A 16500-nucleotide genomic window follows, 5' to 3' on the forward strand; every position below is an offset into this window, starting at 1 on the left:
ATCTACCCTGTGGCCCAGACAATTTCCCTTGCCTCCAGATCCAATTCGGTGCAGATCCGGGGGTACTGTGTCGTGAACCTCGCGATACAGGGCTCAGAGTACACCCAATTTAACCTGTATGTCCTCCCTCACCTCTGCGCCCCCCTACTGCTTGGACTATACTTCCAATGCAGTCACCGAAGTCTGATCCTAAGTTCGGCGGACCCTTACCCCCCTCACGGTATGTAGCCTCGCGACCCTTAAGGTTGCCTCCCGCCCCGCCTTCACGAACCTCACCCCCGACTGTAAACCCGTCGCCACCAGGAGCAGACAGTACAGTGCACAAGACGTGACTTTTATCAAGTCAGAGATCCAGCGATTCTTGAGGGAGGGGGTCATTGAGGCCAGCAACAGCCCCTGGAGGGCACAAGTGGCAGTTGTCAGGGCCGGGGAAAAGAATCGGATGGTTGTGGATTACAGCCAAACCATAAACCGGTTCACGCAACTGGATGCGTACCTCCTCCCCCGCATTGCGGAGATGGTCAACCAAATCGCGCAATACCGGGTTTTCTCCACGGTAGTTCTGAAATCAGTCTACCACCAGCTCCCGATCCGCCAGGAAGATCGCCACTACATGGCTTTTGAAGCAGCTGACCAACTCTTCCACTTCCTCAGGATCCCTTTTGGCGTCACTAATGGAGTCTCGGTCTTCCAGAGAACGATGGACCGAATGGTGGACCAGTACGGGCTGCGGGCTACATACCCGTACTTGGACCATGTCACCATCTGCGACCATGATCAGCAGGACCATGACGCCAACCTTCAGAGGTTCCTCCAAACTGCCCAATCCCTCAACCTCACATATAACAAAGAGAAGTGCGTTTTCCGCATACCCGGCTAGCCATCCTCGGCTATGTCATGGGAAAAGGAGTCCGAGGGTCCGACCCTGACCACATACGCCCCCTCATGGAACTTTCCCTTCCCCACAGCCTCAAGGCCCTCAAACGATGCCTGGGGCTATTCTCCTACACTGCCCAGTGGGTCCCCAACTATGCGGACAAAGCCCGCCCACTTATTAAAGCCAGGATATTCCCCCTGACGGCTGAGACCCGCTCGGCATCAAGGCCGATATCACTAAGGCCGCAATGCACATGGTGGACGGGTCCGTCCCCTTCCAGGTAGAGAGCGATGCGTCAGACGTCGCTCTGCCTGCCACCCTCAACCAGGCGGGCAGGCCAGTAGCCTTCTTTTCCCGAACCTTCAACGCCTCCGACATCCGACACTCCTCTGTCGAGGAGGAAGCTCAGGCCATCGTGGAAGATGTGCGGCATTGGAGGCACTACCTAGCCGGTAGGAGATTCACCCTCGTCACCGCCCAACGGTCGACAGCCTTTATGTTTGAGGTGGAGGACCGAACTCTCCACCTACAATTACGATATCAAATTTCGTTCTGGGGAGCTCAACGAGCCCTCAGATGCCCTGTCCCATGGCACATGCGCCAACGCGCAAGATGACCATTTTCGGGCTATCCACGATGACCTCTGTCACCCGGGGATCACCCGGCTTACCCACTTTATTAAGGCCCGCAACCTGCCTTACTCCGCCGAGGAGGTCAGGGCCATGACCAGGGACTGCCATGTCTGCGCAGAGTGCAAACCACACTTCTATCGGCCAGACAAGGCTCATCTGTTAAAGGCCTCCCGGCCCTTTGAGCGCCTCAGTATTGACTTCAAAGTGCCCCTCCCATCCACCAACTGCAATATATACTTCCTGACTGTCATTGACGAGTACTCCCGCTTCCCCTTTGCTGTCCCATGTCCCGACATGACCTCGGCCACTGTTATAAATGCACTGCACAGCATCTTCACCCTTTTCAGATTCCTTGCATACATCCACAATGACCGGGGCACATCATTTATGAGCAATGAGCTGCATCAGTATCTGCTCAGTAAGGGCATCGCCTCGAGCAGGACTACGAGCTACAACCCACAGGGAAACGGGCAGGAGGAGAGGGAGAATGCGACGGTATGGAAGGCAGTTCTTCTTGCCCTCCTGTCTAGAAGTCTCCCGATTCCCCGCTGGTAGGTGGTCCTCCCCGACGCGCTCCACTCCATTAGGTCGCTCCTCTGCACAGTCACGAATGAGACCCCTCACAACCTTGTGTTTGTCTTCCCTAGGAAGTCCATCTCCGGGGTCTCGCTTTCATCCTGGCTGACAACTCCGGGGCCCGTCCTTCTCCGGAGGCATACGAGGAGCCATAAGACCGACCCCCTGGTCGAGTGGGTCCAGCTGCTGCACGCCAACCCCCGATACGCCTACCTCGCGCACCAAGACGGATGGCAAGATAGGGTCTCCCTATGGGACCTGGCGCCCGCTGGTTCCCCGGCTAATGCGCCCCTCCCCCTGCCGCCTACCGCCACCCCCCCACACTCCTTGCACCTCCCTGGGGCTCCTGTACTGTCCCGCGCCTACACTGCCGCCATCCACCACCGCCCTGCCTACCCCCTCCCCTCAACCAACGGCGACACGCCGGACTGAAGCTCCAGACAACATGCTCTCGGAGTCATCAACTGCAATGCCCGCAACTGCCGCACCGCCAGAGCTGAGGAGTTCCAAGAGAACAACCCGGTCTCCAGACAGACTGAATATATGATGACCCCACTTCACCCCCGCCGGACTTCATTTTTTTAACAAGGGGTGAATGTGGTGAATGTATTCACCATAGTATAAACTGTCTGTTTAGTATTGTGGCCTATGGCCAGGAAATGGTAATACGATCTATCCTGTCTGTATAGTACTGTGGCCTATGACCAGGAAATAGTAATACGATCTATCACCATGTATTGTACAGGAGCCCCAGTTGGCTCCGCCTCTGGCTCGCCCCCCCCCCCCCCCCTCCCCCGGGGCTGTATATAGACCTGGCCATCTGTGGGCGGCACTCATTGTTACTGAACTCACAGGCAGGCAAGTTCTCAGTTAATTAAGCCTCTGTTCTCTCGTTCTCATCGTCTTGCAGTGAATTGCTGGTACAACAGGTTTTAACCATTTGATTTGGGACCATAAAACCTAGCCCATTGATACAGCACAGGGAGGTCATTTGGTTCATTGTGGTTGTGCCATGTCTTTGAAGCAGCTGTCCATTTAGACCAATTTCTCTGTCCTTTTCCCATACTCCTGCAAAATGATGCCTAAACATTTATGCTATTTATTAATTAAAAATTATTATTGAATCTGCTTTCACCAACCTTGCAGATAGTAACAGCTAACTGTGTAACAAAAATTTCTCCCTGGTTCTTTGCCTAAATAATTCTGCAACCTATTTAATGACTTGTAACAATTCATCTTTTAAAAAAAACTTTCAAAACCTATTAATGGTGCTCGAAAAATATAAGCTATTGTTGAAAGTCAAATGTATGTTTTTTTTCTTTTAAAATTTTTTTAAAAGGGTATTCAATTCTTTATATTTTACAATGATGGAGCAATTTTAGCATGGCCAATCCACCTAGGCTGCACATCCTTTTGGGTTGTGGGGATGACACCCACATAGACATGGGGAGAATCTGCAAATTCCACACAGACAGTGACCCCGGGCCGGGATCAAACCCGGGTCCTAGGCGCTGTGTGGTAGCAGTGCCAACAGTGTTGCCCCTAAGTCAAATGTATGTTTAATGCTACTGCAGAGAGTCCTTGATGTGTTGGGGAAAATGAACTGCACACAAATTTCCATTGTTGGAAGAACACCTCCAAACTGCATTTAATGGAAGTTGTTGGTAATCTGTGAAGCAAAGTGTTATCTTATTAATGTTGTTGCCAAATTTTGTTTTTTGCCATGATTCCTATGGTTTAACAAAATCAAGAAGAGTAAGGTATTTGAGAATCAATACACCTGTTGGAACTTTTGAATAAGTTGAGCACTTATTCCCTTTCTTGTCCTGACGGTAGGAAAGCAAGCTATAAAGAGCCCTAGTTGAACCATGTCCAGAGTATTGAATACAGTACTAGGCACCCTACAGGACAGAACAAAGAACAAAGAACTAGTACAGCACAGGAACAGGCCCTAAGGCCCTCCAATTCTGTGTTGACTATGAAGCCTGGTTAAACTAAAATCTTCTGCACTTCGGGGTCCTTATTCCTCTTTTCCCATCCTATTCACATATTCGTCAAGTTGTCTCTTAAGTGCCATAATTGTATCTGTTTCCACCACCTCCCCCGACAGTGCGTTCCAGGCACTCAGCACCCTCTGTGTAAAAACCTTGTCACGCTAAACTTTCCCCTGTGCACTTTAAACCTACAAATGAAATGAATGAAAATCACTTATTGTCACAAGTAGGCTTCAATGAAGTTACTGTGAAAAGCCCCTAGTCGCCACATTCCAGCGCCTGTTCAGGGAGGCTGTTACGGGAATTGAACCGTGCTGCTGGCCTGCCTTGATCTGCTTTGAAATCCAGCGATTTAGCCCTGTGCTAAACAGCCCCTAAATGTCCCCCTGGTAACTGGCTTTTTTTACCCTGGGAAAAAGCTTCTGACTGTACATGTAAAGGTAGCTATCATGTTCTGCAGACTGGCTGAAGTGAATGATGAACTCCAGAGCATGTATTTTAAAATAATTTATTAAGGAACAAACTGCGTGGTAAGATAACTAGGATAAATAAACTAATAAACAACTAATAACACTAAACAACTCTTGTGGAACTATTGCCAATACATCTATCTCCCAGCACGACTAACGCCCAACTCACCGATCACATGGGCATGCGATGGGTTTACAACGCCACCTAATAGTCGGAATTCATGCATAACATTATGTACAAACTTCCATTATGCATATCACCACAGTAGCTATTTCTATTGCAGCTATATTATGCCAGCTAAACACACAAGTTTGTACATAAAATGTGATAATTTCACTCAATGGCAGGCTGGAGCTGTAGCATCAAACGAGGTAATCATTCATGTTCACTGTCATTTTCGAGAATGCTTATATATTTATCTTACATTCATCAGTGATGGACCTGTGTTGTTCTTGCTGAAATATTGGTACTGTTCAGATTGTTGCTTTTTGCATTCTCTCATACAATTTGTGTATTAGATGAAGAACAAGAACACTGCTGGGCAAAGTTAGCTGAAGCTGCCAATCAAATCATGTTTAAGATCAAATACTAAATAATCTTTCCAACTTAAGTTGGTCTTTCATGTTTTTGATCTAGTTGCAGCAAGATGTTGTCACTTTTGCCGGATTTCTGATTTTTCAAGAGCCCACAGAATCATTGTGGCATTAATGTCATCACTCAACATAATGCTGCGATCTGTGCCGAAAAAGGATTCTTATATATATATCAGTGCAAATGTTTTACCTGACCACAACATGCACAATCTTGCTTCCCCCATAGCTCTCGTGATTCCTTAAGTTTAAGACATATTCTTAAAAGGAAGGATAACGGTGCGATTTATTGGCCGCATCTTTTGGAATCGGAATGGGAATCGGCTGGCAGATCCCTGGAGAGGATGGGCGGATTCCGGGATTCCACAATGGGCAAGACCCAGACTTTCAGAATTAAGTGAGTACTCACTTAACTCTGCTGACGCCAGATTGAACCAGCGCCCGGAATCTCCTGGCCTCGCTGAGGAGACCCCGGCCATTGAGCAGTTGTCCCCGTGGAATTCTCCCAGGTGATCGGAGGCCCCGCGTGGCTGATATCTGGACAGGGTGACATCCTGGCACTGCTGATGCCACATTGGCATCCTTGCAATGCCACCTGGGTGTCAGCCTGGCACTACCAGGGTGTTCAGGTGCACTGCCAGGCTAGAAGGTGCATTGCCAGGTTGCCAAGGTGGTAGTGCCAAGATGCTCAGGTGGCACGTTGCTGATGCCAAGGATCGGGCCTGAGGGTGCCCTGCCCATATGAGGTGGGCTGTGGGGGCTCGAGGCTTGTAGCGCCGAGAACGACCCCTCGATTCCCACCCAGCACAGACTCTTTTATTTTGGTTAGATCACGCCCATAGTAATTGGCAACAGGAATGGCTATCTGGCCATGGCTCATAAAAACCACATGTCACCAATGAACAGAAGCCAAATGTAAGTATAGTTATGTTTACACTGCAGCTAAAGTTATCAAACATAGCATGGACCTTCAAGCATGTGCCTCGGCGAAAAGACTGGGCTTACAACTTCTTTTGTGTGATTCCCAGTTTCATTATTTTCTGTTACACATTCTACAGTTGCTCCCTTAAAAGAGGCTTCAGCATGACCCTAATGATCAGGATAGCAAAGTCATGGCAGAATATCCGACTGAACATGAGGAAATAGACGTGGTGCTCACAGTGCACGTAGGAAGGCCGGCGCACTAGGCATAATTTCCAAGCACCCTCAAAGAAATCATCCTCTGCATTTGGAACGAAGTGACTCCATCTACATTTGTCAATTAATGGAATGCCAAATCAACTTGTACATGTTCATGCTCAATTGTTCCATAATGGCCTGTTGTGATCTGATTGTCATTCACAATTGCTTTAAAGTAAATTGCTGCAATCCTCTTCTCGTTGCTCAGTCCAATATGCAGGAAACATTTCGCATATTTAAGCCCACACTTTGAAAACAGGAAACCAGCACTGAAAATATTTCCCCCAAACCCTTAATAACTCATACATTGTCTAAGATTTGAGGAATTTCCACGGTTCTGTCAATAGTCCGGAACAGTGTTGAGGTAAACACCTTTCCTTTATTCTTCTTTGTCGGGACAATGAATGAGGACCAAGCCGATGACTCAGACTTGGAAATAGAAACATTCAGCCCATCAAATCTATAAGCCTGGCAATGGCATGCAATATTAGTCCACGACAGCCCACCATGTATGGTCTGTGTCCTTCACTTTAAAAAGAGATGATGACTAGTTTACTTTAAACCAGATTAATTCCTCTGTCAAAACAACGAATGCAAGAATGCACAGTCGCTAGTTATGAGTTTCACGGGTTAATATTACCAACCGGCATTTCCTGTGTATAGTTATATTTATTGACGTACTTTATGTTCAGCATTAACTTTTGAGAGGAAGTTACATTCCAGATGGTGTAACCAATTAGACGGCACACTGCAATTCAATACAGAAAAAGTGCAGCAATTTGATGCAGAATGTTGCTTGCTCCATAAAATTGCAATGACCAGTGGGATTGTGGTAAGATTTGTTCCTGGATGAGAGCAAACCACTATCCAGCAATACAGATGAGGGAGATATGTTCAACTCCCAATAATTAAGCCTCTGTTTAGGCTGGAATGCAAAGCCACAACTGATTAATATTGTATTCCATTAATTGGAATGATTTATATATTAATAATTATAGCATTGGACAAAGTCAGCAAGAAATGTTAATCCTCTTTATCGGCAGTGTTGGGGGATTGTTGTAGCATTCTACTGCCGAAAGGATTGGGATTTGACAAATTCCCTTTAGTGTGGCTTATCAGATACAGTCAACGGCATTTGAATATTTTCAGCTGCCAATAACGCTGTGTTGAAGGCAGCAGCTTATGATACCGTGATCTCGTTCAGTTGCACAAAAGAAAATGGCATAAACCCCATCAACTCAAATACTCCCCCCAAATAATACAATACTCTATAAGTAACTCATAATCTTTCCTAGCAACATCCATAAGACAAATACCCTCTTTAACAAAGACATCAGGTTTAAGTTCTCTGCTGAGAGCAGTTATCAATTTTAAATTAGCAAGTGATCTGAAGACATTCTTTTCATACAGAGAGATCAAAATTACACCTTGTTTGGTTGGATGCAGCTCCAACTCTGAAAACTAAATTAAACACACCTGCAACTGCCAGCTCAAAAATGAAAGTAAAAAACGACAGACAGCCCAGCTCCACCCATACTCTGACATCACTGCAGCTAATTGATAAACACCCATTTCTTAAAGGTACTCTCACATGACACTTCAAAAAACTTCCAGAATTAGGGTTAGGGTAACCCAGCAACCATCTGGTGAGATCTCTCCAGCAATCTTCTTCAGGAATGCTGACTTAACTGCATTCAGTAATGTGTGAATTCACTCTTTGTGTGAAGAAGTGTCTTCTTATCTCTGTCCAAAATGGTTTACCCTGAATCCTCAGGCTGTGACCCCTGGTTCTGGACACACCTATCATTGGTAACATCTTTCCTGCATCTACACGGCCTTGTCCTGTTAGAATTTTATAAGTCTCTATGAGATCCCTCCTCATTCTTCTGAACTCCAGCGAGAACCATTCCAACCTAGTCAATCTCTCCTCATATGACAGCCTCGCCCTCCCTGGAGTCAGTCTGGTAAACCTTCGCTGCACTCCCTCGAGAGCAAGAACATCCTTCCTCAGAGAAGGAGACTAAAACTGCACACAATACTCCAAGTGTGGCCTCACCAAGGCACTGTACAATTGCAGCAACCCATCCCTGCTTCTATACTCGAAACCTCTTGCAAGGAAGGCCATTAGCCTTCTTTACCACCTGCTGCACCTGCATGCTTACCTTCAGCGACTGGTGCACAAGGACACCCAGGTCCCACTGCACACTCCCCTCTCCCAATTTACAACCATTCAGGTAGTAATCTGCTTTCCTGTTTTTTCTTCCAAAATGAATAACTCACACTAATCCAAATTATACTGCATCTGCCATTGGTTTGCCCACTCGCCCAACCTGTCCAGGTCTTGCTGTAGGATCCTGCATCCTCATCACAATTCACCCTCCCACCAAATTTGGTATCATCTGCAAACTTTGAGATGTTACATTTTGTTCCCTCATCCAAATTATTAATATATATTGTGAATAGCTGGGGTCCCAGCACCAATCCCTGTGGTACCCCACTGGTTACTGCCTGCCAATTTGCAAAGGATCCATTAATCCCTACTCTTTGTTTCCTCTCTGCCAACCAGTTTTCTATCCACCTCAATACATTTCCCCAATCCCATGCGCTTTAATTTTGCACAATAATCTCTTATGCGGGACTTTGTCAAACGCCTTCAAAAATTCCAAATATACCACATCGACTGGCTCCCCCTTGTCAACTGTACTGGTTACCTCTTCAAAGAAATCCAACAGATTTGTCAAGCATGACTTTCCCTTCATAAATCCATGCTGACTCTGACTGATCCTGCCACTGCTTTCTAAATGTTCCGCTATAAAATCCTTGATAATGGATTCAAGCATTTTCCCCACTACCAATGTGAGGCTTACTGGTCTATAATTCCCTGCTTTCTCTCTAGCTCCCTTTTTGAATATCGGAGTGACGTGAGCTACCCTCCAATCTGCAGGGACAGTTCCAGAGTCTATAGAATCCTGGAAGATGACCACCAATGCATCCACTGTTTCCAAAGCCACCTCCTTAAGCACTCTGGGATGCAGATTCTCAGACCCTGGGGATTTATCTGCCTTCAATCCCATCAGTTTTCCCAGCACCATTTCTCTACTAATGTTGATCTCCCTCAGTTCTTCACTCTCACTAAACCTTTTATTCTCCAACGTTTCTGGGATCTAATTTGTGTCCTCATTTGTGAAGACAGAACCAAAGTATGTATTTAGTTGCTCAGCCATTTCTTTGTCCCTTATTATTCATTCCCCTGTTTCTGTCGGCAGTGGGTCTACATTTCCCTTTACCAATCTCTTTCTCTTCACATATCTGTAGAAACTCTTAGTGTCAGTCTTTATGTTCCCTGCAAGCTTCCTTCTATACTGTACTTTCTCCTTCTTAATCAATCCCTTCGTCCTTCTTTGCTGAATTCTAAACTGCCCCCAATCCTCAGACCTATTATTTTTCTTGGCCAATCTGTATGCTTCTTCCTTGGATCGGATACTATTTCTAATTTCCTTTGTAAGCCATGGATTGGCCCTCTTCCCCCTTTGCTTTTGTGCCAGACAGGAATGAACAGTTGCTGTAGTTCCTCCATGCGTTCCTTGAATGTTTGCCATTGTCTATCCACTGTCATCCTTTTAAGTAACTCTCCCCAATTTATCAAGGCCAACTCACGCCTCATATCCTCATAGTTCCCTTTATTAAGATTCAACACCCTAGTCTCCAAATCAACTACTTCACTCTCCATCTTGATAAAAAATTCTATCATGTTATGGTCGCTCATCCCCAAGGGGTCTCGTACAGCCAGACTGGCAATAATTCCTTTCTCATTACACAGTACCCAGTCTAAGATGGCCTGCTCTCCAGTTGGTTCCTCCACATATTGGTCAAGAAAACCATTCTGTGTGTACTCCAAGAATTCCTCCTCTACGGCATTGTGGCTAATTTGATTTGCCCAATCTATGTGAAGATTAAAATCACCCATGATCACCGATATTCCCTTATTACATGAATCACTGATTTCTTGTTTAATGCCATTCCCAACCTCACCAGTGCAGTTTGGGGGTCTATATTTGACACTATATTTATCCCTTGGTATTTCTCAACTCTCCCCATACAGATTCCATATTGTCAGAGCTGATATCCTTTCTCACTATTGTGTTAATTTCCTCTTTAACCAGCAGTGCCACGCCACCACCTTTTCTTTTATGCCTGTCCTTCCTAAATACTGAGAACCCTGGGACATTCAGTTCCCATCCCTGTTCACCCTGCAGCCAAGCCTCCATAATCCCAATTATATCATACCTATTTACATCTGCACGATTAGTTCATCCACTTTATTGAAAATGCTCCGTGCATTAAGGCACAGAGCCTTTAAGTTTGTCTTTTTCACAATGCTTGTCTTGCTCCCAATATTTTTCTCTACTGCCCTGTTTGAATTGCGCTCACTCGGGGACTTTGTTCCCTTTTGGGAGAAATGTGTCCCATGAATGATAATTAATGAGAAGAATAAAGCCAAGGTTTTCCAGTACCATACATATCCCTGTGCTGTTCAGATGTGTGAAAATTGGCCAATCCCAATGAGCTGTAATGATGCACTTTCAGAGACTTCATTAATGAGTAACAAAGGATTTATTTACAAGAGCAGCAGTGTGGTTGAAGCTAGTTCTAGAATATGTCTGCTGAAGAAAACTCCTCCCTCTGGCGTGACTCCCCACTCTGAGTCTTGATTGGTCACCTAGGCTAGGTGACCCTTACTCTGCTGTGTTGCCCCTAAAGGGGCAATAACCACATGTATATTATCTACAACTTGAAGAAATAGTGAGTAGTAATGGACCTTATCCATCTGTGAACTGTGTTGGAAAGAATCCGATAAATAATTTTCATAAACAATACTTGTATTTTTCTCAGATGCTTGTTTCCCTTTCTTTGCTCAAGGCCACTTCCATATGTGAGAATGAGAATTTATAATGCTGTTTAAATGATAGATAATTAAATTCAAAAGAACTGTCATGTGACTGTGAGCGTTAAAGCACCAGGTTAATCCTTAACAAGGGAAAGGCTGACATGAGGTGAGTCATAGACCTGAAATCCCACAGACAAAATATTGTTAGGCTTAGTTGTTTTGCTCATAGAACTGTAAGCATTCATCCATGCACAGGAATTGAATCTTTGCCAACTTGCCAACTCATTATTCTATGTGTCTGTGTTTCAAGTGCAATTGTGCCATTAGACAATTACACAATTAGCACTGAAATATGTAATCAAATAAGCAGTAGTATAACTGACAAATTATGTGAAATGTGGAATGTGAGATAATATCAGTAGCTGACAATGTTCTGTTCTGGTTGACCTTCCATTTGTCTTCAATGCGAGTCAGAAGTCAAGTTTGTTTTTAATCTCTTACTTGTCTCATGTTAAGCGTTGAATTATTCTCTTTTTTCCTAATTATTCATTCACGGGATGTGGGCATCAGTGACAAGCCAACAGTTATGGCCCATCTCTAGTTACCCATAGAAGATATTGTAGAGTTGCCTTCTCAAACTGCTGCAGTCTGTGTGGGGAAAGTACTCTGATAGTGCTGTGAGGGAGAGAGTTACAGATTTCTATCTTGCAATAACAATAGAATGATCATGTATTTCTAAGTCAGAGTGGTTTTGATTTGAAGGGCACTTGTAGATGGTGATGTTCCCAAGTGCATTCTTCCCTTGGCCTTCAAGGTCACAGATTTGGGAAATGCTGCTGAACAAGCCTGGGCGAGTTGCTGCAGTGCATCTTGTAGGTGATACACACAGCTGCCACCCTGCTCCAGAGGTGGAGGGAATGAATATTTAATAATAACAACAATCTTTCTTATTGTCACAAGTCAGCTTACATTAACACTGCAATGAAGTTACTGTGAAAATCCCCCAGTTGCCACACTCTGGCACCTCCTTGGGTACACAGAGGGAGAATTCAGAATGTCCAATTCACCTAACAAGCACGTCTTTCCAAACTGGTGGGGGAAACCCGAGCACCTGGAAGAAACCCACGCAGACACGGGGAGAATGTGCAGACTCGCACAGACAGTGACCCAAGCTGGGAATTGAACCTGGGATCCTGGCGCTGTGAAGCAACAGTGCTGACCACTGTGCTACCATGCCACGTGGATTGTGGATTGGGTGCCAATGAAGTGATCTGCTTTGTTTCAGATAATGCCAAGCTTCTCAAGTTTGTTGGAGATGCATTTATTGAGGGAGGTGGAGGGTATTCCATCTCCTGACTTTTGTCTTGCAGATGGTGGGCAGGCTTTGAGGAGTAACAGTATTTATGTCTTGTCCAGTTTGTAGTGATCTGCATATCTGTATGTAGACAAGGGATTAATGTAAAGACACTACAACTAAGCAATCACTAGAGGGCAGCACTAGAGATGTATAAGTAGACAGACGGAAGCAAGGATCACTCTCTTCACAGGAACAATAGCTAGTGACCAGATACAGTCAGAGACAGCTCAGCGCAGGTGTAAATAATCATAAGTACTTGTTAGGTTTTTAAAAAATTATTTTAGAATTTTTTCCAATTAAGGGGCAATTTAGCGTGTTCAATCCACCTACCTTGCACATCTTTCAGTTGTGGGGGCGAAACCCACGCAAACACGGGGAGAATGTGCAAACACCACACGGACAGTGACCCAGAGCCGGGATCAAACCTGGGACCTCGGTGCCATGAGACTGCAGTGCTAACCCACTGCGCCACCGTGCAGCCCTATAAGTACTTCTTAGTTAATCTTGTTCATGTAACATCTAGTTTAAGCATTGGAGAGAGAACAAACTCACAGTTAATTCATCAATGTTACTCAATAATGCACTTTTTAAAACTACGAGTTTTATTCAACATCGAGTTAAGGATCATTCTGGAAGAAACAAGTGAGTAACTGATACTGCGCAAGGCAATACATTACTGTCAGAAATAGTAACATAATACAGTTTAGAAAGAGATGATCAAAATTTCAAAGGAACATAAGGTTTATGAAATTGTTGCACTATGAAAAGCAAACCAGTAAGCAAGGTAGGTTGAGGTCGAAGGTTTATTATAAATTGTAGAGATTTACATTATTAACATTGGATTGAGAAGAAACCTCTCTGAAACCTTTTATGGATACATTAAGTGGCATTGGAACAGGAGTAGGCCATTCAGCTGCTTGGATGTGTTTTGTCAGGTAATCAGATCAGGCTATGATTCATCTTTATTCCATCCACCTGACACTTGATTCATATCCATTGATATTGTTGGTTGACAAAAATCTATCGATCTTAGATTTTAAATTATTAATTTAACTGGCATGTTCAATTTATGGACTAGAATTGGGGGAAGAGCATGTGCGGAAGTGTGGGGGATGCAGCTTGGGGAAGGGGACTCCAATGTTTCCAGGGAGCATGTTAAGGAAGCCCCCCACCCCTGCCTACCAGCAGCCTGTGCTGAGAACATAGAACATAGAACATACAGTACAGAAGGACGCCATTCGGCCCATCGAGTTTGCACTGACCCACTTTCGCCCTCACTTCCACCCTATCCCCGTACCCCAATAACCCCTCTGCTATGCTTGTTACGTGGCATGGGATCTCCCACTGCTGACTATATCCCATAGCTGGTGGGATGAGGCCATTAACTGGGCATTAATTTTCCACTTAATGGTCTCAAGTGGCACACTGGGAGACGAGCTGCCTGAACCCGCTGCTGGTATAATGGTGGTGGGTGCAAGGGCAGGAGGGAAGGTGGCAGGCAGGTCATCTGCTGGAGTTAATGAGTCCTTCTATCTTTAATCTTCAGCAGGGGTATGTCAGCTGCTACCCACTGTTTGTAACCTGAGCCCTGCTCTTAACTATTCTGAAGGATGCAATCTACCCGAATGGGAACAGAGTCCCATAGTGCATATGATTAACTGGGTGCTTCCTGGGGCTTGGAGCGCCAAGAAACACCATGCTATTGAACGGCCAACTTGGTAGATTAGGGGTCTCAGCAAGGAATGCGCGGCCAAGGCTGCACTTAGTCTCGTTTCGTGCACTGAATGGCATGGCGCTCTGGCAGCTGGCAGTGGCATCTGGGAATGGGTGATGGGAGTGCAGTAGAGGAGCTAGTCAGGGGTGGATAGATAGCCACGTGTTATGGGGTAGTAGGGCAGTGGGGGAGGTTATTCAGATAGGTGGGGGTAGTTAGATAGTCAGGAGGTTTGGGAGTTGGGAGTTGGGTTGCCGAAGAGGGATAGTGAAGGTTTGGAAGGTTGTCGAGGTGTGCAGCGAGGGGTTCAAATTAGAACTGGTTTTAAAGCTTCTTGCCTTTACTGGATAACTATTCTCCCAAGAGTGTGGGAAACATCTGGGGTGGGATTCTCCTTTCCACCAGGCGTGTTTCCCTGCGCGGCACCACCCCCACCCCCCCTCGCCGGCAGCGTGATTATCCATTCCCGCAGCCAGCCAATGGGGCTTCCTATTGTGGCCATCCCACGTCACGTGGGTGCGCTGTGGAGGGATCGGAGGATCACACGTACGGAGAATTTGCTGCTGAAGTCTCCAACTGCAAATCAGAATTTCGCAGGATTCCTGGTGCAGGATGGAAGTTGAAACACCCCAGGCAATTCCCGTGCAGTCCTTGCATGAGCACTTCAAGAGGGTTCCCCAGCGGATCTTCTGAGGTACCTGTGGGTTACGAACCTCAGGAGAATGTACTGGGAGGGGCTATGATTTTTACGACTGTTTCCGAATAAGCCCTCTTCTCCACTGTTTATTAGTTTGAAGTCCATTTTACCACCCAATTTATCCTTTTTGCCTGGACATGTTAAAAAATCCTTTATGCCTGCTGTTAAAATAATCAACTAGAGTTTGACAGTAAATTATTGAGCAAATAAGTAGCATTGCTTCAGTTACAGCTGCTGTATTATAATTACTCAAGCACCCCATTGGATTCAGTATGTGAAACATGCTTCACCCAGAAAAATACATTTTCAATGTACCTTCCAAAGTGAATGTACTGGCTAGGGGAATGGCACTGAATGTCACAGGAGTGTGCAGATTGACAAGGGATTGTTCATGTTGTATTGACTTTATTTGCTATGTTCGATGCAATGTGAATGCAATAGTTTAACCATTTTATGGAGAAACATTAATTTGAGAGGAACAGGTTTTGTTAGTGGAGCCAACAGTGCTGTATGTTTGTCAATCCCACTATAAATTTAGCATCAGACTGGTAGTATAATAATTCTTAATATGTTGGATAGAGTGAATGATGAGATAAATTTACAGAGTGTGAGGAAGAAAAGTGATTTTATGTGCCAAACAACATTTTCTTGTTCCAGGCTACAGGCGTTTCTACTTTCGGGTCAAAAGCCTATTTTCTTTTTGGCACTGAAATTAGTTTCTTTAAAGTACTTCTTAAAAATTGAATTCTATTTCTGATTACTGAATAACTGCTCAGCTATATGTCAGAACATGTTTAAATATGCTTCTTTGTCCCTTCAGGAGCTATGCCTTTGACTTGACATTCATTTGTTTTTAAGTGTTAATCAATACTCCATTTTTTTATATCTGTGTACCATTAGCTACTTCAACACCACTTTAGGAGGAGTCATAGCTGTAGCAGGGCTTTGGAAAAACAGAACACAGACGGTCCAGATTTATTTTTGGAGGATCTGCTGGAATGTGGAGTTTTGCTGGTGTTGGATTAAGGGCTGAAGAGACAACCTTTGACATTGCATATCTATTCTATGCCATTGCCAGATTTTACACGGCAGAACTTAAATCAGTAGCAAAGAAGCAGCTATTAAAAATCCTCAATTTCCTTTTGCATGTTATGCAACTCTGGTCCCACATGCAATCCTCTGCCTCATGTAGTTTACCATATGAAAGGGAACAGATAACGGACCCGGGCTACCTTGGAGCAACTCGGCTGCCATTCTATTTGGTGAGTTCTAGGCCCAGAGCAGTCCCGAGCTTGACTCATTAGCATTGTGCAATTTCTGTTAGTTGTCTACATTGTTAACATTTTGTCAAAAGGTTACATTTCATGAGTTTTAGCAGATGTAAAGTTACACATAGGAGAATGAACCATCAGATAAAAATAATAATATGGAAATAACCATCTGTCCTTCAAGCATCATCCAGCAAGATATTTCATATGTTTGCATATGAACGGTGTTGCAAATTGCTTTCTCTCTACAAGATTTT

At 44.9% G+C, this 16500-nt stretch overlaps 1 long non-coding RNA gene across 1 annotated transcript in view; it reads left to right on the forward strand.

Moving 5' to 3' along the window:
• The first annotated feature begins 14867 nt into the window (after positions 1-14867).
• The window catches only part of LOC140422755 (uncharacterized), an 83549-nt gene continuing 81916 nt past the window's right edge, over positions 14868-16500 (forward strand). The window contains exon 1 of the long non-coding RNA XR_011947583.1: positions 14868-14972. This is a non-coding gene — a long non-coding RNA (uncharacterized lncRNA). The remainder of the gene's footprint in view (positions 14973-16500) is intronic.

Source organism: Scyliorhinus torazame, chromosome 5, assembly GCF_047496885.1.
Source record: "Scyliorhinus torazame isolate Kashiwa2021f chromosome 5, sScyTor2.1, whole genome shotgun sequence".
Taxonomy (NCBI): Eukaryota; Metazoa; Chordata; class Chondrichthyes; order Carcharhiniformes; family Scyliorhinidae; genus Scyliorhinus; species Scyliorhinus torazame.